General features: G+C 39.6%; 1 protein-coding gene across 1 annotated transcript in view; it reads right to left on the reverse strand.

Annotated features, from left to right (window-relative positions):
• pde4a (phosphodiesterase 4A, cAMP-specific) overlaps positions 1–23,594 on the reverse strand; it is a 50,887-nt gene that overhangs the window by 19,626 nt on the left and 7,667 nt on the right. The gene's annotated exons all lie outside the window — the stretch shown is intronic.

The raw sequence follows: 23,594 nt of genomic DNA on the forward strand, positions 1-23,594 counted from the left end.
GGCGCTAGAACAGAGAAGCATGCGAAGCCTGTGTAACGAGGATTTGAAGTGAATATACAAACAACCTAAAAGGAGGGGTGGGGAAATGGGTTGACTCATACCCCTGTGTAAATGTTTACATGCCCCACCAAAGAGCGTGCAAGGTTTGTCCCCAAAACATTTTTTGTATTTTATATCAACAGCCTTGTTCACCTAAGGCATTTTATTTTAGATGAGAACAGACTCTCTGGCTCCTAAATGTTCTCAGTTTGCTTTAGACCTGGAAATAGCATTCACCACAAGTAATATACCAATTACATCATAGCCATAAGTAGTTAAAACTCTCAAGCTGGAACTAATTAACTCATGCAATGCTGTGAAAAGTGTTTGGAACAATGCAACATACATGCAGTTTTCAAATCACTCGTGTTTGGGGAAAAGCAGCCATGTTCCTGTGTAGGCTAGAGATTAGCAATGAGTCTAACGGCTGGGTGGGCCGACTGCAAGAACTGCCATCGTGTTTTTGCTTTAAAGAAACAGAATAAGCCTTCGACATTACTGTGGAGGAGTTTTGATTCGATCCATTTTGCAAAATTGCAACACTGGAGGGTTGTCAAGCAGGAACAACCTTTTCAAGGTCACAGCAAACTCTTTTGTCTTTTATATTTGTTATGATCATATTGTTTTTTTAAGCATTTCTGGCCTACTTCATGTTATCAGACAGGTTCTACTGTTTAAGTGATTTCTTTATTCTTACAGCTGTTAATTGGCTCTAGCTTTGATAAGGGAAAACTTACTAATAAGCATGTAAATCACTGTTAAGTAATTATTTAATGGAGTGAGAAATAAAGTTTTCACATAGAGATTGGCTAGTTTAGATAGTTTTTTTTTTCTTTATTAAACAAAATCATGATCTGAAAATAGTTTTTGTTTCTAAGAAAGTAATTATGGGCTGATATGACAAAAATTTAAGATGATTTGAAACATTTCTGTGTGAGGATAACACTTTTTCAGAGACCTGTATATTGCGTTGTATGACACCTCCCCCCCAAAAAATTCTTAAAAAACCCCAAACAGTTTGCTTCAGCAGTACTAAAAAAAGATTACAGCTTCTACATGTGAAGTTTTACTGGCTGCTCACTTTCTGTACAGCCTCTTGAGATGTAATTTATTGCTTTCATAAAAGCAGGCATTGATTAATACCTCTGTAGCAACCTGATTAACCCCAGAAGCTAGTAGAATGGCATTTTGAAACAACATGTCGGGGAATGAGGCAATTTCCTCTGAGAGCAAAAAAAAAAAAGAAGCAGGTTGCACAAGAAATAATAGGTAAGTTTACTGTGGAAATGACTCACGCTTCTGAAGAATATTTCCAACTCAGGACACTGTAGTTACTTTCTGACTGTTAAACCTTATTATGTGAAGTTACAAATTAGTTGTTAGAAATATAAGACATCTTCATGTAGGTTTAGAGGCTGGTAGTGCTCCAAAAAGATTTAGGTCCAATAGAAAAGTCTATTTAGACTCTTCCTGGCATCTAATTACTGTCCATCATGGTGGAAAACTCCATCCAAACACCAGCCTTATTTTGTTTTTGGTTGCAGCACTAACCTTTTGCTTTATGTTTAGAATACAGATAAGACATTTTAAAGTGTGCCCATGTTTGCTTTTTCTGTTGTTTTTTTGTTGTTGTTGTTTTGTGGCTGCTCACATCTTCATATACTCTGCACAAACTGCATAAGAACTCAAATGAGATGTCTTGTGAGAAGCCTTTCTCCAGCAAAGAAAAAGAAAAGGGAAAAAAAAAAACGATAGCAAGCATCTTAAAGCGTGAGCACAGTAAGAAACACAATGAAGATAAGATGCCTTGTCAAGCTGTTCCTCCTCTCCTCCTGCCTTGCACATTCAGGAGTTTACCCTTTCTTCTGAGTCTTTTTTTCTCTTAGTGAGGATAACTACCGTTTGCTTATGTGACACACTGGGGATAGATGATAGAGCTCGTCTTGGAAAGTCACATATAAAAAGGGCCTTACACAAAGTCTGATTGAACAATGTCTTTCAATGACAGACTAAAAAATGTCAAGAATTCTGATTCACTTGACAGTTACTATTGTAATCTCTGGAGAGCTGATGAAGAGACAATTATTCTATCTGCTGCTAAATACAGAGTCCCCGCTCCATGTTAACTCATGAAACCTCTGAAAGTGACTCATCCACAGCCCTGTATGCACACACACAAAAATACTGTAGGAAAAACACTCCTCACTGTTTCTCATATAGGTGCACCCACAACTCTTCAGCTTTAATGCATGAACTCACATACACAATGCTTTGCAGAAGAATCTTTCTTTCTTTCTTTTTTTCTCAACATTTTGTCAAATCTACAAGTGGCAAATAAATCTAAAAAAAGGAAAGAAAGTAATAAAGAAGCCCATTTTGCAGAGATTACAGCTGTGTGTGTGTTTTTTTTTTGTTTTGATTTTTGCAAATCTAGAGACTGAAGTTTTTGTCCAATTGCTTTGTGATGAATTTGCTTTGTTTTAAAATATTCTTTATAAAACACTAAAGTAAAACATGATTTAACAGATTCTTCCACCTGAACTGTGGATCTTTGGAGCTTCTCTAGAGTCTCTATGGGCCTCTTGGGTGTTTCTTTGATTACTACTCTTCTTGTCAAGAACTTTTTATGTTTTTTTGGAAACAAATGTTGAAAACCATGTATCGTTTTACTTTTGCCTCACATCTACTAGTTTTTATTTGTTTATCACACATTCAATTTTAACAAAATGGATCGTAGATTGTGGTTATTACAAAAGTAAGCATACAAAAGTTGGTGAATGCCTTTGCAAGGCATACACATACACTCCCCATTCGTTGGCTTCATCATGTGAGTGTATTGCTGTGGTCAATCACATGATAGTCAGAGGTTTCAGAGGGACTGGGGACTTGTGCCAATAGACTGACTCCTTGTGGAAGATAACAAAGTGTCTCCATCTGGTTGCAGAGGAACACATTAAAGCTGCCATCTCCCATGTTGCCATGCTACCTGAAAGGCATCTCTGACGCACGCTAGAGACAGCTTTGTGATAATGGATAATATGGCTTCTTTTGCATGACTGAGAAACGCAGCCACTGACTCGGAAAATGTAAAGTTCATTTGCCGTGTGTGCTCCAACACTGTTACATCATGACGCATTATATCCTGGCTGAGGGTGCCTTCTGTGCAGGTTAGAATTTGGTGTGATTATTAAATTACCCCCGTGCGTTTTCTCACACAGAGTTCTTGTATGCAGAATAAGCCGGGGAAAATTGGACTGTGCAGCAGCAGCAGCAGCAGCAGCAGCAACAGCAGCGGCGGCGGCGGCGGCGGCTCATTTAGTCTCCTCTCAGCACACATTTCTGCAACAAAAGAGGAAGCCTGATTTCATGTCATTAATACAGCAGGCTTCAAAGGGCTTTGGAGCCCTGAGTCAATACAGCGATTAGTTTAATTAAACTATTAAGTCTATATGAGAGTGTAGAGGAGATTTACATGCATCCCCTCCACTGACCCTCTCTTGCCATTGATTATTCATTAACTACCATCACTGAGAAGCTCCTGGCGAGGGCAAGGCTGCCAGATCAGCTAATTCCCAACAGTCTGGTTGGTGTCAGCTCCTCTATCTCTGCCTCTCACTGTCCCCTGCTAATGATCAGGTTCCTCTGAAGGGATGAGCCAGTCCTCATTCATTTAAACTACATATAAAAAAAAGAAATGAATAAGTTCTGGTCTCCCATCCTTACCCCTCACCAGCCTTTATTCTGCTCAGTTCACTAAGTTAATGATTAACCTGCCTGAGTCCATCTCGTGGTCTTTCCCCACAGGACATACACACATAATCCATAGTCTCAGTGCAGAATGACAGTTATTTCCTTCCCCTGCTTCCCACACTGCCAAGCAAGAACAGATGCTTATTTCCACGTGCAATTTCAGCCCCCACCCACCCATGAGCGGTGCCTCACCCTGGCATTTAGCACCTGGCTGATTGCTACCACTGTGGGGGAGGCAGTAAGGGCAGGGGGAAAGGGAAGAGGAGGGAGGACTTGCAAATTGGGAAAGTGCACTCCTTTTATAGGTTGACCATATAATCACTCCTGTACTCTGTTGCCAAGCTCTAGTCATCCTCACGACTTTTAAGTATATTAGCGGTTTTTGTATTTTTTTAAAAGTCATTATTATGAAGCACTCTCAGCCAGGGGAACGATTCAGGGCAGCACTCCAGCAAAGGACACATCTCAAATGACAAGTCCAGATCGGGCTCACCATGTCCACTTGCCTCAGCTTGCCCTTTGTGCTTCTTGGGCACACACAGGAGACGCAGCCACGCTCAAGCCTGCTTACAATTTAATGCCGACATTTACAGTAGGATGCACAAGAAGCAGGCGCTCTGGGGGGAATGCTGGCGCCTCTCTGCATGAGTAAAGAGAGGGGCATCTGGCCACTATAGCCACATGGAGAGTGGAGGAAATAATCCTTTGACATGCATGGAGAAAAGGAAAACACAGGACAAAAGAGCGGAAGTAAACAGTCGGAGGGAGTCTTGGGAAGACTGCTAACGAGACTTTGATAAGTTGGTCAGCAGCTGCTCTAAAATCTCAGAATTTATTGGAATCTATTAATATATTATCATCTTTCAAGAAATCTCTTGCTCCAAAAAAACAAAAAAAACAAAAAACATCTCTTAATAACCATGAATTTGACTCTTGTGTCTTATTATGCCCCTGTTGCTGAATGCTCATTAAGATCATCAAGCTATTGCATTAAGATCCTTTTAGCAATTCTTCCCAGCACACGGTTGCATGAATGAGACAGGGTGGACAAAAAGCACAAAAATCCACTTTTGTCTAGTCAGTCAACAGAATATTTTCCCTAAAGTCTTCACTAATATGTTTTTGGCAAATGTAAGAATAGACTCTGTGTACTTTTTGTTCAGTAATGATTTCCCCATCTGAGCTCTCCCTCGGATGCCATTTTGTGGAGTCTATTTCTTATTGTAGAATCATGAAACACTAATTGCTTTTCGGGTGAAGTTTGCAGTGTTATAGTTTTTTGCTGTTTTTTTTTTTGGTTTTTTTGACCTCCTGGATGAGTTGCTAATGTTCTCTTGTAGTAATTGTGGTTGGCACACTTCTCCTTGGAAGTGTGCCAACCTGTATTCAGGTTTTCTCCTTAAGTGCATAATGTTTCTCACTGTGTGATATGGCTTTCCATTATTATTCTTCCTTCTGCTCTTGAATTTAATTTAGAACAGTGCCTGATGCTTTGGGTTTTTAAATCTTTTAGCCTACATCATGTTGTAAGACAGGTTCTATTTTCTTGACTCAGAGGATCAGGTAGTTATCAGTCCTGGATACGGCTAGTTTAAACTAATGCTTTAAAAAAGGGGGTTTGTTATTCAAATCAGAAAAATCTCATCGCAAATAAGAAATTGAGCCTTCTGACTTTTTTCACTCAGCTTTTTGAACGTTCATGAAACTCTTTGAAACTCAATGGTTCAGAATCAGCTTCATCCTTTTTCAAATGCTTCTCTGCAAGCATTGCATGGAAGAGAGAGAGACTCTTCCTTCACCCAGTTGGATGAAAAGCGTCAGAGCCACGCTCTCCAATGTCGCAAAGAGATCCACTTTTTACTGGAAAACTAGACTGTGTGAAAAATCTAATCTTAAAGAAGAAAAAACTCAAAGATGAATGAGCTCACAGATGTTTATTCCACTCTTGTCTGATAATGTAATTAGTGTAAACAAGTCAGTGTTTTCCCAGGGTCACGGCCCTGACCTGGTTCCACCCTGCCTCATGTGTACCCCCCACAGCTGTCCCACCCATGGCCTCTCCCACTCGTCCAGCCCCTCTCTGTGCTCCGTCCAGATCACAGAGCGACAGATTACAGCAGATTATCCTGCCCACAGAATAACCAACCTAGTTTTCAGCCTGCCAAACAGAGCCGGGCACAGACTGTGAAAGTGCAAAACACATGCCTTTCAGGAAGGGCCCGGAGGGATTGGCTGCTATCATACACCTGGCAAATGCCACAGAAAAGGGATTTAGTTCATGGGATACACTGGACGGGGTAATGAGCTTTGATTCTGCACAGCAGTAGGACCTCCACACACTGAAAGCACAGCCACAGAAATGCCTCTTTAAAGAGCACGGTAATAAATAAATTCCACCTGGATTCCTGGTGGCTCACTCACATTGCTCTTAGCACTGTGTTTTTACTCACTCAAGGAATCTGGGCCTTGCTGGGTTTTTTTGTCTTCTGCTCTGTCTTCATCAAAACCCACTGGAGGCGTCCGTCACTTCACATCAGCAGATCTCTGAACTCCTGGAAGCTTTCAGGAGTCTCTCCTCAGGTGCAGAACGACATGCTCTGTCAATTCCTGCTTCACAGGCTGCTCAACTTTCAGCTCTGCTGAGTTGTACCTTTGTGACACGACCTACTCTGTGACTCAAAGGGGATGAGTGTTAACATGTAAATGAAAATGAATGAAGCCAAAAAGTGTAGATGATTTATTTCCATTCTGGTGTTTTGCTAGGCTTTTTTTTTGTGCAGGAACTACATTGTTTCTAGGCATAATAATTTGGAGCTTTTAAGAATTTATCAAAGACTTTTTTTTTTTTCCAAAGGTGGAATGATTATACAACAAACAACTTCTATGAGATTTAAAACTGTGATTAGATGTACAAGGTTTTGATTATGCAAACGCATTCCTTTTATTGACTTTGACAAGCTTCTGGGATAAATCTGGATGGATATTTACAGTACAGCTCATTTCACTCAACTGGTTTGCTGACACAGCTCAGAAATTCACAATAAAGCTGCAGTCGTGACTTAGGGGAAATCATTCTGGAAACTTAATGTTAGCCTGTTTTGCCCATCTGTAAACAAATTTTATATATGTTTGGGCATATTGGAACCCCCAATATGTCCAAGCTTTAATGAGCTTCATTACCCCACCCAATTTGTGCAATGCACCAGTTCCACTGGCAACTCACTCTTCTTCCTGTTTCTGGTTTAGTGGCTTGAAACATGGAATGCAACATTTTTAACACACGTCTAATATCCATCTCTATGTGTTGGCTCTTCTGGAATGGATTTCTTTTAACAATCATCTCAAGGTTATGGGTTCTCCCTGTTCCTTGTGAACTTTTTTCAACCACATATCTTCCTTCCATTCCATTTTCTGCTAATATGCTATGATACAGAACTCTGTGAACAACCAAATTCTTCAGGAATGACATTTTGTAACTTATTCTCCTTTTAGAAGGAGTCAGTGACTATCATCTGGACGTTTGTCAAGTCAGCACTCCTCCCTATGATTGTGCAGAGTACTGACCCAGAGTGAGAAATTGTTTAAAGGATCAGGAAACCTTTGGAGGTGTTTTGAGTTAATAAGCTGATTAGGCTATGACACCGTGAGATACTGAATCTATATAGGTTACAGCTGCTACATGTGAATCTCTACATATATATATATATATATATATATATATATATATATATATATATATATATAGAGAGAGAGAGAGAGAGAGAGAGGGGGAGAGAGAGAGAGATTAAATTTCAGTTCTTACATAATGAGCATAAAAAGAATTTGTGGTGCCGGATTGATGACTGCTTACACAACACGTACAAACTTATTAAGTCGCATCTGTTTACATAACAGGAAGTGGAAACTGATTGGGCTTCTTGAGAGAGTGTCACATTTCTCACTGGAATATTTTAACCACCTTCGGAGTTTAGTTCCCAGTGGTACGGGTAGAAAAGACGGCTGGTGTTCCAGCATCTCACAGTTATAGAAGGATGAGCCTTAGTGATTTCCAAACACTGTGATGTGCTTGAGGTTTGGGTCAGATAGTTGAAACTTGGACCCAATGATGTATTTTAACAGGGCTCCATTAAGGCCCTAATACTTGACCACCTTGGGAATTTGGTTATTAAACCTAAAAATCAACTCTACACAGAAAACTAACCAATTTAAATAAACTCTGCCAAAATGAGTGGTCAAATATCCAGCTAAAGTTTGTTGAGGAAAATGCTAATGAGATGTGCAACTGACCAAGTGATGTGTACCAAATAATATGCAATGTATATATGAGGCTTGTATATGTCTAACTATAATCCACAATAATCTTAGACTTAATTCATGCTCATAATGAGTGTATGTAAACTCACAGCAAGTGTAGGAAATGTTTTAAGACGTCAAAGTAGCCTTCCTATGCAATATTTTGGTCGTAAATCCTCGCTATGCTGAGCTTGAAAAGCAGTCATCCTCGCTCGTCACTTGTCGCGTGGTCTCTTTGCCTCCAGGCTGTCATCGTGAAATAAAACACATGCTCAATTAGGCGGGGGTCAGAGGAGTCACTTCAGGTGTCAGCGTAGTTTAAGTGTTTAGAAATCAAACAATTTCCTCCTTAGTCTGAGCATCAAAGATTGTTTCAATGCAGCCTCCTAAAATTGGGGGGCCCTCCTTTTTTCTCTTCAAGGAACACTGAGCATTCTGAGGTCTCTCTAAAAACCTTCAAACCGGGAATCTACCTCTTTAAAAATTCACCACCTGTACTCCCTGCCAGCTATTTTGCTGTTGTCTGCTGCATATATTATACAGTGGGGGGCAACAGGGTCGGCCTAGATTGACAGAATGGTTATTTCCTTTCTCTGTCTCTCTCTTTTTATATATGAGTCTTCCCTCTATTCGTGTTTTTCTCCTTCTCTCTCTCTTTTCTCACTGGTTTCTCTCAAAAAATGATTCATTACAGCTCAGTAAAGTACAAGCAGCAGCAGAAACACTTTTTTTCCTGTTCCCAAGTCACTCTTCAAATATTTTTATTACTCCATAGAGATCTGTAGCCTTCTATATGTAAATGTAACCCTCCCCACCCTGCGATCCCAGAAGTTGTTGAGTGTGAAATGTAAGTATTTTAGAGTCGTGACTCCCAACCCCAGTGTTTTTTTGTTTTTTTTCTTAACCAGTGTTCCAGTTTCAAAATAACACGGTAAGAAAACCAGTAGAGCAAGTCGTATAATGGGCATTGTTCCACCTTGCTGGTGGGTTTTAGTTACACGCACTGCTCTTTATTTCTCCTCCACTTGAGACAGAAGCTGAGCTAAACAGATGGATCAACTGAACCATCCGCAGAAATGACAGATGGAGAGATGTAATCAATAGGTGCTCTGTTTGGTTTCCTGCTACTCACTTCCAGATAAATTAGGAGCAAAGAGACAAAAACTCTTCGAGGGGAAGAGTAACCGTGCTATACCAGCGAGAGCAATCTTATCATATTGATTCACTTTTGATGCTTAATGGAGTTTCTCTGTGAGGAAATGCAAGCAGCGGGAGGTTTTATGGAAGGAAGCAACACGGATCAGGAAGATTAAAGGAGGTGCAATGAACTAGATTTTAATTGAAGTGACCAGATTTCTTAAAAAGTCAAGGGGTGTGCTGACAAACTCCAATTAGTGCAACGCTGTGATGTTGAGGCGATGAGGACAGACACGAACAGTAGGGAAGTGTGGGGAGCGGGGAAAGCATGGGCATCTCAGCCAAAATCCATAAACCTGGCTCCTCGTGCATTTGCCCCACCAGCCTGTCCTCCCCAACCAGCCCACACGAGGGGCAGTATTTTTAGCACATCACCCTTAACTGACTCTCTGCAGGCTGGAGCTGCTGGTCCTTTTATTTTATTCCAGATGGGAGAGAGAGGAAGAAAAGGAAAAGAAAGAGAGAGGTGTGAGTCATCGGGAGCTACCTTTATGTCACTGTGGCACTGTGCCTTCCTCTCCACCATCAGACTGTGAATGTAATCCTGTTTTCACTTAGTCTGCTATCTATCTATCTATCTATCTATCTATCTATCTATCTATCTATCTATCTATCTATCTATCTATCTATCTATCTATCTATCTATCTATCTATCTATCTATCTATCTATCTATCTATCTATCTATCTATCTATCTATCTATCTATCTATCTATCTATCTATCTATCTATCTATCTATCTATCTATCTATCTATCTATCTATCTATCTATCTATGAAAGTGTATTTTCCCTCTTATGGATTTCTTAACTATGTTTTAGAGAAGTAGAAAATAATATTAAAATACAAAAAGCAATTTTCAGATATTAACTTGATTTTTTGTTTTTTTTTCTTAGGAAAAAAGCCTCCTTAATCCAATCTGCACCAAGTAAAATCCTAAAACAATGAGTCTTTCATATTTACATGAAGGAATGTTGCCCCTCTATTCTGTGTGTGAATTGCTTCGATTCAGCCCCATTTGAGAGCTGTTAAACACGATGGGCCTTTTTTAAGGTCATCCCACAGCATCTCAGTAGGATTTAAAACCGGACCATACCAAATGGCTCTCGATCACTCTCCTGCTGCATAATGCTAGTGCAGATGAGCTTAAGTCAACGTTAAGGGTTTTCTGGAGGAGATTTGAATTTCTGGTTCTACCAGCTACAGCAGGTCATCCAGATCCAAACCATCAACATTGTCGCCAACACGTTTGACTGAAATAATGTAACTGGACACACACCATCCAAGAAGTTGTAGTCTTGTCTCGTCAGTCTACAGAGCTTTATATGTTGCTTTGGTTTCCGTATGATCTCTTAAATGAGACCTGTAGGTAGGTTGGCATCTTTGTTCTAGTGCCAGTTTTCCATATTTTCTTGATTTGTGGATAATGATTCTCACTTGCTGAACTTTTGATCTATTTTTTTGTTTGTTTCTGATTACTTTATACCTGGGCATGATTTGTTGTTTCTTTTAGATCCATTTAAGTAATTTTTTTTTATCTAATCTAATCAGACTCGGATGAGACTTGTGCAATTTTATTCATACACAGGCTACTTTGGATACCTGTTAGTTTACCCATGTCCGAGACGAATATTTTGTCTGATGACCTGAAAAAACAAAAACTGTAAAATGTGAAAACAGAGTCCTTTTTTATTTTTTGGGGGTGGTTTGGGAGGGTAAACTCTGTTTTGAATTTCATGAGACAAAAATTTCCATATCATTTCTACAATTTCACATTCTGTCATACTGAATTCAATCTAGATATGAACTGCAGCCTAATAAGCATCCCTGGCATCCCATTCATCATAGTCGTTTCTCCAGAACAAAGGCTATTTGCTGAATATTACCCCCGAATGATAGATAATTACGGATATAATGTAATGCAAAAATAAATGCAGGGCGCGGTGCAGCCGAGCGTGAAAGCGTTCAAGGTCGATTTGAACACATGTGAAATGGACCATTTAGCTTCACGCTCTGAATCTCACCATAACACGTTGATGTTGTGCCTGAACACAAGGCTGAGCAATTTCTTCCTGCTTATCTGTTTTGCACATTATTTCTTATTTTGTGTGTTCGACATTGTGCTGTGAGCTTCTTCTTTTCTCTTTTTAAGCATTAAATATAAAGTCACACCTCCCTCTTTTTCGAACACTTTGAGGGTACTTCTGACAGAGACGAGCTGAGAGGACAACACTGACAGTTTTGCCCTTTTAAAGTTGACTTGCCAGCATGCTAGCCACTTGCCTGTCCACTATTTGATCTGTTTTCAGGCCTGTTATGTTCTCAGCTAACCCCTCAGGGAATTACATGGCTCTTTAGAGGAATTATGTAGCTCCACTGTGTCCACCAGCCACCATGTCTTTTGGCAGATAAATGATGTGAAGGAAGCCTAAAATCTAACAGTTTTAGGATAAAACAAGAGGGGGAAAAAGATTTTGGGTTGAACTCTATAGTCCACCCTTTAGGCCTGAGGGGATCCACAGATTCGGATGATAATTTAATTGTCATGTGACAGCTGTCAGAGTCATTATATCCATTTTTAAATAACAGCATTAAGAATCTAAAGACATGCTAGCAGCTCTGTTACGATGCACACCAGTGCTTTGAATTAAACATGAATGTCACAGTGCATCATGTTTTTTACGGCCGCCGCATTACTTGAGACGAAGCTTACAAACATTTAGTGCTAATAAAATTCAGACTGGAAAAATGTTATGATGGCTGTGAAAAAAATATTATAATTGTTCTTCCTTTACAGAGATGGTTAGAGGTTACAACCTCACATCAACAGAATAAAAAAATACATCTACAGCGATAAATATTTACACACATATGTCACACCTAATATTTGTAGATGTCCCTTAGCAAGTGCTGGAGAAAATACAAGACTTTTGTAGCCATAAGCAAAATTCAGGATTTATTTTTACTGGAAATCTGATCATCTTACCTTGATTAAAGTGACCTCAACTAGGCTGGTTTCCTGACACACACCTATCTTATAGGCATAGTCATCAAGTGATAGATAGATAGATAGATAGATAGATAGATAGATAGATAGATAGATAGATAGATAGATAGATAGATAGATAGATAGATAGATAGATAGATAGATAGATAGATAGATAGATAGATAGATAGATAGATAGATAGATAGATAGATAGATAGATAGATAGATAGATAGATAGACAGACAGACAGACAGACAGACAGACAGACAGACAGACAGACAGACAGACAGACAGACAGACAGACAGACAGACAGACAGACAGACAGACAGACAGACAGACAGACAGACAGACAGACAGACAGACATATTTTATCAGTGTTTGCTTTTATTCACCTTCAGTTGTCTGAGATAGATGTCTCCAAAAGTGACTGATCAAGACTAGGAGAACCTTTCTTTTCAACTCTACAAAATGAACAAGTATTAATAGATCATTCTGATTCTCTGGCAGAAAATAAGTGCCATTTTAGGTTTTCGAAGTCTGTTGAAGATAACAGCCAAGAAAGGCCATACTCCAACTGTACATCTGTGTTTATCTCCTGATCCTCTCAGCAGAATGCGAGTGATCCAATAAAGGCTTCACCCATCAGACATAGCACAGCAGAGGATAATCTTTGTCTTGGTATTGATGCTCATTTAACTATTGTCACCTCTGTTGTAATTTTGAATGCTTTCTGTTTCGACACTGCAGGCAAAGTTGTTCTGGACAACTGCCTCAGTTCCATGATTCCTTCATTGAATGAGTTTGTTCCTCTGGTTATAATTTCGGAAATGAGAACGGCAAATGAAACAGATTTTATCTTCTCAAATTTACAGATGACTTGCTAAAGTTCTGAGGGAGCTGGCATGTGCACGTTTCTGCTTTAGTGCACATTTTAATTTGCAAATCTGCAGCAGGATCAAACATGTTTACATCTACGCATACATTATTTTCTCATTAATGTGCATTGTGATGTCCAAAATGAGTGTTTAGAGCGAGTTTGCGTTACTTGATATAAAGCGCTATGTATAAATTGTGTTTGGGGGATTAAAGTCAATTGAGTTACATAGATAATGAGACGGATTTCACTCAATTATTCAGATTTTTATTAAAGACAGATTATGTTGCCAATGGTGGTAAAACATTATAAAGCAAATTTTAACAGCCTTCAAGTTTCTACTCCTGTCTTCTGGTGAGGAGATCAATTTAAAACTGAGATTACATTTTGAAAGAATTCACTGGAGGAAGGAGATTCAACATAAAGAAGGGTTCTGTTGCAGCCTGTAAAAAGAAAGTGGTAAAAACATAAGCGCTATGGGGAAAGATTTAATCTCTATGTTGAAGTCTGTTTGACAGCCAGACCCTTAGAGCTGAACTCTGAAAGAGATACTCTTAAGGTCAAATTTAGCAAAAGCTATAAAGCGTCACATAACGGAAATAACATGATATGTCAATCTGATCAAAATAGGAAGTAAGAGTTTAGGCTGGTATTTAAAAATTACTTAAACACATGCTGATGTAAACACCATTTTTGTGTCCAGTTACAGTGCATGTTTCATTGCTAGTGCTACTCCTGTTGTCATACATTTAGCCCCACCACAAGCATGTCCCTTTTCTCTTTTCTTCAGCTCATAAATTGGTAAACAGGGTTTCAACAAGATTAATGTCTCAGGACTGAAGAGCTGATTTTTTGTCTAATGATTTCAAAATATGTTGTTTATCATTATCTTGTCTACAAAGACAGATGGCCACCAGACTTTGATTCATTCACATACTCTAACTAAGTTCACGGGGAAGAGAAACAGGCCCACAGGATTACATATATTCCACCACACCTAACAGTGAGTGTCCAGAGCAACGTGGAGAGCTCAGTTTTAGTCTCACCTGACCGAAGCACAGTCCCAATTAAAGCACCATCCAAGTATAGGAAACTTCTCCTGTTTACATTATGAATGTAGGACAGAAACAGCTTCTCATCGACCCCAAACAAATGTTTGGCATGTTGTCTAATGGTTGTTCTGGAAACGTGGTGATGTCAAGATGCCACTTTTTGCTGCAGTTCTTTAACAGTGAACTGTTGACATTGTTTTTACCACAGTTACCATGTTTATCGTGACAAAAGAAAAACTTGGCTCATCATTCTGCCTGTTGGCCAGCAGATAAGACAAATCAGCCAACGTGTCACATCACATTTATACCCCAGGGAAACAAAAAGTCATGAATTACTAATTAGAAATTACTTTAAATGTAATCAACTTAAAAGCGTAAAGTGGGCTACGAATGCTAAGAGCACTTTGACTAATGCATCCCCACAAATATATATATGGTATATATCTATATTTCAGTGTAAGATACTGCTGCTGAAATGGAAGAGTAGTTTTTCAAAACGTGTTTTCCAGCATTCCCAATAAATCTGTCCACTTCTATATTATAAAAAAATACCCAAATCAGTATAGCATACTTTACAGCAAAAAAGAAAACAAATTATTTGTCTTGTTATTTTGTTTTGCATTAATTTATTCATAAAGTGCACCCGGAAAAGATTAAGCAATTAGACAAAATGAACTGCATTGATTGCCCTTATAATGCTAATAAAAAATAATAATAGGCACTACTTGGGACAGTCATTTTAGTTAGAGAGCAATAAGGAAATGAGCATGATTATCCTGGATAGCAATGAGATTGCATTAGTAGGAAAACGGCAGGCTTGTCAGTAGAGATTCATTTATGGTGAAACTGCCTCGGGGCCCTTGCCTTAAAGCGGAGTTTGTCTGATGAGTCAATCTGTCTGTCATTTTAATGCCATGCTGCTCCCTGCCCTCTTGTTTGGATTCGCTCTCTTTTTAAAGCACAAGAACTTTGATTACCCTCATTCGGTTGCTTTGTTTTTCCTTTTTCACTTTATGTGACAAACAAAACTTTTGCTTTTTCTTCGCTTATATTTTGTCTCATAGAGACCTAAACAGAGTTCAGGTCCACTAATCATTCTCTTATTGACCGGTTGCCAAATTCAGATAGAATAAAAAACCGAGAGCCATAAAAAAGCTGTAAGTGTTTAATATTTTTCTGTCATCTTCATGGTGGCTTTAAATTCAAAGATAGATTGCACTGCTGTCTTTCTCCATCCCCTTTATCATCTGTCCACGCTGTTATGATAGTGCACTGTTTGCTGCTAATGGAACCAGAAGTGGTAGATCAGTGACTTGTAGTATATTTATCAGCAGAGAATTGACTGAACATGAGGAGCCATGTTCTTCACAACTGATGGCGGTATGATGGAGGAAGATGCTGAGACTGGGTAATGAACCCTGCTTGTGATAGAAATAGTAGTCGGAGTCGAGCAGACCGTCTGAAAATGTCAGACTTTCGGAATATGGGCTGCGAGAGTAGGCAGTATGTCTAAACAGAATGCACGTCTCCCACTCTGCGTGTCCCCAGACACTTCTTCGTCTCACAAAAGGAAGCATTCACCCAAACACATGCTCACGCACAGGCATCCACAATTAATTGTGCCAAAGTGACTCGCCGTCTGCCTTTATACGAAAGCAGTGCTCGAGCCTTTCGTACTGCGGTTGGCTTTTGTTTTTCCACTGGCAGATAGAAAGAGAGAAAGAGAAAGAGAGAAGAAAAACGGCTGTAAAAAGTCAAGCAAAGAGATTTAATTTCAAGTCAGAGGTTGACGCTTCATGACGCTCCTGCATGGTGAAAAACACTTTACCATGATGATGAGCGCCTCTTTATGTGCCATGCCCTACAGGGTGCAAGACGAGTCTTGCCCATTATAACTCATCTCTCAGTTGTGCCTTTATCTGCCTTCCCATATGGACATCTTCCCAAACCAACACAACATACTGATGCCTGAGCAAAATGCTCCTCCATGGACTCAGTTTAGCTTGCAGAGGCAGCAGCCACAATCAATATCTTCAATATACATACTGGAATATGGAATAGAAACTGAAATCAAGCTCAATAAAACAGTGCAAGCTGAGGCTGGTTTGGTTTAATCTCATTACATTGAGAGCCCCGGGCTTCTCTCCTCCTATTTATAGCACCCAGAGAGAGGAAGGCCAGCGTCGATGTACACAGCACCGCTGGTTTCTGCAACTGTGGCCATGAGTGGCAATGAGCGTGACCAATTGCAGACAGATATTGCATGAAATTTTATCTGACAAAACACACAATTGTCAGTCATCTGTGAAGAGAGGCATCTTCATTTTCTGTCCTTGAAACACACGTGTGCTCCTGCCTCATTTTGTTTCCCACACTTACCTTATCTCCACTCTCTTTATCCTAACAGCCTCTCTATGGATTCGGTTTCTCTCATCCCACCTGTTTGAGGAAGTCTGCCAGTTAAAGCTGATAATATTGACTTTATCTGAGCAGGGGTGTCCTCATTCTCCAAGAAGTAACTAGTTTGGATTCTGTTGGATACCTGTCTTTGTGTTTGGAGTTTGTTGCCAGAAAAAGAAGCTCGGTTTTGGGATGTTGCAAACTTTGGCAGGGTACCATCTCTGCTGGGAATTGCATGAGATAGCTTTTGGGATCTTCTGAAAAAACAAGCCAAAAACAAAAAATAAGAAGCTCTGGAGAGAAAAAATGCACAGAGAGAGGAGTCCGTTCTGATCTGATAAGGAAGCCTCATGCAACAAAACCCTCAATCCACACAAGTAATCATACAATAAGCCCTTGAATAACAAATAAACACACAAAGAGAAACCCAAGGCCTCATTTGTCCTAATTACTCCGACTTTGTTGGAGGTAATACACATCTCCCATTCGGCTGAAGCATCTTTCAGAAATCCCATCCAGACATGGTAAACTGTATAATGAAGGAAATGATTAAAGGACAGTGTTTTACCTCAAACTAAAAGAGAAGAAGCCTCTTCAAAATGTCAAAAAGTCAGACTGGAGAGAAGCGTGACACAAAAATACCACCCTGAACCTTTGAGGCATGTTTCTCTCCTCTTTCTGCCCTCCAACAGTCTGCACATTTCCCCTTAATGTGTGAACATGAACATGACCTACAAGAAATGTTTTGGCAGGTTGCATAGCTCACACTTGACTTAGCAGAGGTCAGGACATGGAACAGCGGCTCTTTTAAAAACACAGGAAACTGAGGTATGCACAATTTTCCAGCCAAACACACATACATCTCCCACAGACCTTAACAAAGTGTGTTAGATGTAGATTATGCAGCACACTGTAAAACATATGCATAGCCCACCAGGTTTTGACACAATACAACCACAGATGGGAATGTAATTGATTAGGATTTTATGTGATTTACATTAAAAAGAGTTGATCAGATTGTCCTTTTTGTCCTCAGTCGTTTTGCTTTGTTTATTTTTATATTTTGAAAATCTAATAATTCTACGAAGTTTTTTTTTTCAAAAACTATGTCTATCTACATGTCCATCTACATGGAAAATTAATCAAAGACTCAACATCTTCTGCTTTGCTGTAGCATCTAAACACAATTCTTCATGAAGGAAGAAAAGTTAAAGTAGTTGTACTTTTACAATTTAACCTGATTTTAATGGCTTCTGTGAGCAGGTTTTGAAAAATTTCTAACACTTTTAAGTGGAAAAAAAGAGAGATTCTCTGCTAAAATATCATCATATGTACATTTTATTGCTTACACCACATGAATGGTATAAAAATATAGACACAAAGCATCTATACAAGCCTGACTTTTAACATTTACTATGAATTTCAAAACAGTCTCCTTTCCTTCAAGAGATTCAGAGAGCAATCAGCATTCACCGCTTGATTTGTTTTGTCTATTTTCTAAATTAGCACACTATGAAATATTCATTGGCACATTTAGGGAGCTCTCATGCTGAAACTGTTTGTTCTCTGCTAAAATATCATCATATGTACATTTTATTGCTTACACCACATGAATGGTATGAAAACATAGACACAAAGCATCTATACAAGCCTGACTTTTAACGTTTACTATGAATTTCAAAACAGTCTCCTTTCCTTCAAGAGATTCAGAGAGCAATCAGCATTCACCGCTTGATTTGTTTTGTCTATTTTCTAAATTAGCACACTATGAAATATTCATTGGCACATTTAGGGAGCTCTCATGCTGAAACTGTTTGAATTATCAGCATGTAAGCTCAAATAAAAGCACTTTCAGTGAGTTGTACAACACCAGCAGTGGGTAAAACAAACTGTTTTTTTGTCCTCTAAACCTGCCTGGGTCACACTCTCAATCTGTCAGCGGTGTTAATGATGCGAAAAAAAAATATTGAGTGTGAACAATATGAAAAGGACAATTTGATCAAAGCTTTTCTTTTTTTGTCAGAAACGTTGGAGAAGGCCACGATGAACACAGTAAAACCATCTGTCCGGTTACTCCAAACAGGAAAGACTCCCTTTTAAAGCTGTCCAGTGAGGCTGACCGTGCCAGGAATATTGGGCAAGAAAAGTGTCCACAGGCGGGAGATCTGCCTGAAACCTCAGATGAGACGTTGGCTTCAGCCGTCTTAAAGAGAGTCTCTCGGCACGAAGCGTGGTCTCCAGGTGCATGCCTTCATGTCACCCAGCTCTGATTTGCTGTGAGTTTTCCAGTCAGCTGCTCTTCACTTCCCTTCGCCAGTCACACAGCGGTTTGGACACGACGCACCGCCACACAGCCTTACATTTGTTCTCTCTGCTCCGCCGTGTGCACGCTTCTGTGGCACGCAGCTAACAGAGGGATTGTCAGTTTCAGTCATTTAGACAGATCTTCACTCAGACAGCAGCCTAAAGTGCACTTCAGAAGGGGTTGCCCCTTGTGGCATCACTCTGTGTCCCAGCATCGGAAAAAAAAAAGTCATTTCTTGCTACCACTGAAACAAAACACCGCTGTTTCTGAGAAATTTCATGCAAATCACTGTGCAGTTTTTAATTCAGCCCTGTATTTGCTCAGAGCCCAAAAAAAAAAAAAAAACTCCAGTATTCTGAAACTGCACATTTTGACATTTAAATCATTTTTCAGTATTGAGGACCTCTATCTTGGTTTGAAGAGGGCAATTTGATTGTTTTTTTTCTTTTCCTTCTCAGCTCTTCTTTTCCAATGGGGCGAAAGAATAAATTACTGTTACTGGAGCTAAAAAGGTTTATTTTCTCATATAAGAAGAATAAATCCATCGAGAAAGTGATTTGAAATTGGGTTTAAAGGAGGTTTGTTTTTATACTTCAGAGCAAATGGAAAAGAAAATCTTTTTTTTTTTTTATCAAACAGACTTCTCTTTGATGTCTAGGTCTGTTTGAACACCATTTTTTATGTCAGCTGATTTCCAGCCACATAAAGACAGTGTTTGTTCCCAATATGATCCTTAGCACAAGAGATATGTAAATACGTTTGATTTAATCAAAAAATTTCTTCACTTTAATGTAAAGATTTTCTATCAGATTGTATGTGTGTTTTAGCAACTCTAATGTTGTAAGCCCAATTGTTAAAATTAAAGAATAATATGTTGTGAAGATTCACATTTATGCCATAAAAAATAGTGCTGGTTTTTGTGTTGCAGTTTATGTTTAGGATGAAGGTGTGGATTTAGTTTAGGTTTGTTTTAGGGTTTGCCATGTACTGATAATGCTTAGCTTTACGGTTAGCCATGTACAGGTTATGGTTAGCTCTAGGGTAATAGTCAGGGTTAGGATATAGAAAACAATGAGAAAGGAATGGAACTCAATGTAAAGTCCTCATGAAGACAGAAAGATGGAATATGTGTGTGGTGGGGTCATTGCAAGCCACAAAGGATGTCAAAGGACAATTGAGAGAGTGTGGGATGAAATGATAGATGTATGATTGTGCGCTAAATGCTGCTGTAAGCAATAGAAAGACTATCAGAAACAATCTCAGAGGCAGCGGGGAGCCAATGAGAATTAGGGGTGAAGATGAGGGGAGCAAAAAAACCTGTGAGAGGAAAAATAACAAAGATGGAATCAACATCTCCCATTTAGATTGAGGTAAGAATCAAAGGCTATTGTCTGAATGGACAAAAACCAGATTTGAACAATACCAGATAATAGTGGGAGGGGAGTAGCTTCAGGCTTATCAAAATCACTATGCTATCTTGAATGAAACAGGGGAAAGTGGAGCATAATAAAGACAGAAAGATCAACGAAGAGGAATTAATGGACATGAATCCAGAATGAGAAGGGACTAAGGACTTGTTTGAAATAAAATGAAAGCAGACAAGCTCCATCGAATGGTGGAGATAATGGTAGCAGCATGCCGGTTGACTAGTTGTGCCTCACGCTGCAGCTCCCTTTTGTCTGCTCCCACTGGGATCGCTGCCCAGTCACCACTTGTGAAAAGCAGAAAATAAATAAATAAAAATTGGCCAATCACTATTTCAACGCGATTTGGTGCGAAGGTAATTAAAATGCACGGATGTCAATGTTTCCGCTGGGTTCACACAACCAGCTGAATGTGTAAAGCCAGCGGCCTGAGTGTCAGCGAGAGGCTATACGCATAAGAAGGTTTTCACACACAAGAAAGAGACCTCGGGTGAAGGCTGCACTCTCTGGCCTGGAGAACACACACACACACACCTGCGTGGTGTCACCCCTGTGTTAACACAAAAGGGATTTCATGGGAAGGTTTTCCTGGGATCTGCCTGAGCCCGGCCAGTAGAGAGTGGCGTTCCAGCACACGCACCGCCTCCGGATACTAATTAGCTCCGAGAGTAAAGAGAAAGCATGATGTATTCACAGAGGAGCACAATCTGTAGCTTAAACAGATGGTTTCTGCACACAAATGAGATAAGAGGTCCATTACTTAGTGCTATTAAAACACATTTACTAGGAGGAACACCCTCAGAGTGGGGACTTCTTATTATTTCTAGGAATGTAAACGTATGATTAACTTCAAGATACAGCTGTTAGGTAATTAGCTGAAGCTGTACCTCATTATGATCGAAATTATTGTGGCGGCTGAAGAGAACAGGCGTTTCAACGTGCGTTCATTTATTTTTCTTCTTAGAACAGCGGTACAATACAACTGCAGTACACAGAAGACACAGTAGATGGCAGCATAACAGCCTTTCCATTAATAACCATTGAACAAATTACTGCTTCTTATTTCAACACTCCCACTTAATTTTTACAATGGTATTAAGACACAACATAGTGCTGAAATAACTTTTAACTCAACTTGCGAGACTAACTTATTATTCCTTTTCTGTTTATAGTTAACCTTTTTTGTCTTGCCGTACTCAACAAAAAATATTGTTTACTTTATAATGAAAAACTACAAAGCAAGACATTCTATCACAGATTTAAATTGGAAAAAGTCCAATCTTTCTTCTAAAATACTCAAACTTCTGTCTTGCAAGAGGTTTTGTCAAGATATCTGCCTTCATATCGTCGGTTGGACAATATTCTAACTTGACTTCACCATTCTGCACACATTCACGAATATAATGGTAACGAATGTCTATGTGCTTGGTTCTTGAATGGTCCACCGGATTCTTTGCTATTGCAATGGCTCCTTGGTTGTCCTCCAGAATCACTGTAGGCTTTGTGACCATTCCAAGATCATTCAGTAATCTTCTCAGCCAGGTACCTTCTTGAGCTGCTTGACTGAGAGCAACATACTCAGCTTCTGCTGTTGAAAGTGCAACCGTTGCTTGTTTTTGCTTAGCCAGCTCACTGCTCCTCCACTGAGTAGAAATATGTTGCCTGTTGTTGAACGGCGGTCGTCCTGATCTCCAGCCCAGTCAGCATCAGAGAAACCAGTCAAATCTTTGTTCCCTGAACAGTCATACTTTAGAGCAAGGTTAACAGTTCCCTTTAGGTATCGAAGAATCCTCTTCACAGCAGTCAGATGTGCAGTATTTGGATTTGCATTGAACTTTGACACTGCACTCACTGCTTGTGCTATGTCTGGTCTTGTTGTCATTGCCGCATACAGTAGACTTCCAACCATAGACTGATATGTGCTTGGATTGACAGGATTACTGACAGAATCATCCTTTTTCAGTTTTACACTGATGTCAGCTGGGGTTGCAACAGGATTTGCTTTATCCATCCCATATTTCTGAAGAATGTTTTCAATGTACTGTTTCTGGTGAAGAAAGATGCAGTTTTTTGCTTTGTCTTGAATAACTGAGATGCCGAGGATGTAGGACAGTTCACCCAAGTCCTTCATTTTGTAGCGCTCTTGGAGAGTCAGTTTTAACACATCCATGCGTTCAGTTGACTCTGTAATCAGCATCAGATCATCTACATAAACTGCAATTATCTCCAGCTCTTGTGATGACCTCACAAACACACAAGGATCCGAGGTGCTCTGCTTAAATCCAAGATCCATCATGAATTTTGTGAACTCTTTATTCCAACAACGAGGAGACTGTTTTAATCCGTAGATTGATTTTTTTAGTTTGCATACAAGATGCTCCTGACCTGGTTTGATGTATCCCTCAGGTTGTTCCATGTATATTTCTTCCTCCAGGTGTCCATTTAAGAATGCAGTGACAACATCCATTTGATGTACATGTAGGTTATTCTGGATGGCAAAGGACAATAACGTACGAATTGAGCTAAAACGTACTACAGGTGAAAATGTTTCATAGTAGTCAGCACCATAGAGCTGTGAGTAACCTTTGGCAACAAGTCTGCACTTGTATCGCTCCACTTCTCCATCACTTTGATGCTTGACTTTGAACACCCATCTTGACCCAATGACCTCTTTGTCCTTTGGTAGTTCCACCAGATCCCATGTTTCATTTTCTTCCAGTGACTGGTATTCCAAATCAGCCGCTTCTTGCCATTCTTTTGCATTTGGACCCTTTAATGCTTCTTTCAGTGTGATTGGTTCTGTGACAGAACACACATTAGCACAATGATCAACAGTCACCATATCTGCGAACTCGTCATATCCATATCTCTTTGGAGCCTTTCTGATTCTGCTTCCTCTTTTAATAGTTTCATCAACAGTGACGTCATCATCAGTTGTTTCCTTTTCTTCTGTGATGGTAATCACCTCTTTCTCTGGACAGGAAATTTCCTCCTTCTCTTTCCAGTCAAAGTCCGATTCATTAAAGATGACATCCTTTCGAATCAGAATTCTCCTTTTTTCTTCATCAAACAGACGATATCCTTTTGCATTGTTTGCATATCCCACAAACCTGAGCTTTACAGCTTTCTTGTCAAGTTTTCGTCTTTCAGCGTCTGGAATATGTGCATAAGCAACACAACCAAACACTTTCACATGGCTCATGTCAGGTTTTTTACCAGACCATCGTTGGTAGGGTGTCTCTTGCTTCAGAACAGATGTTGGCAATCTGTTTTGT

Source organism: Gambusia affinis, linkage group LG19 (assembly GCF_019740435.1).
Source record: "Gambusia affinis linkage group LG19, SWU_Gaff_1.0, whole genome shotgun sequence".
In the NCBI taxonomy this organism is placed as follows: domain Eukaryota; kingdom Metazoa; phylum Chordata; class Actinopteri; order Cyprinodontiformes; family Poeciliidae; genus Gambusia; species Gambusia affinis.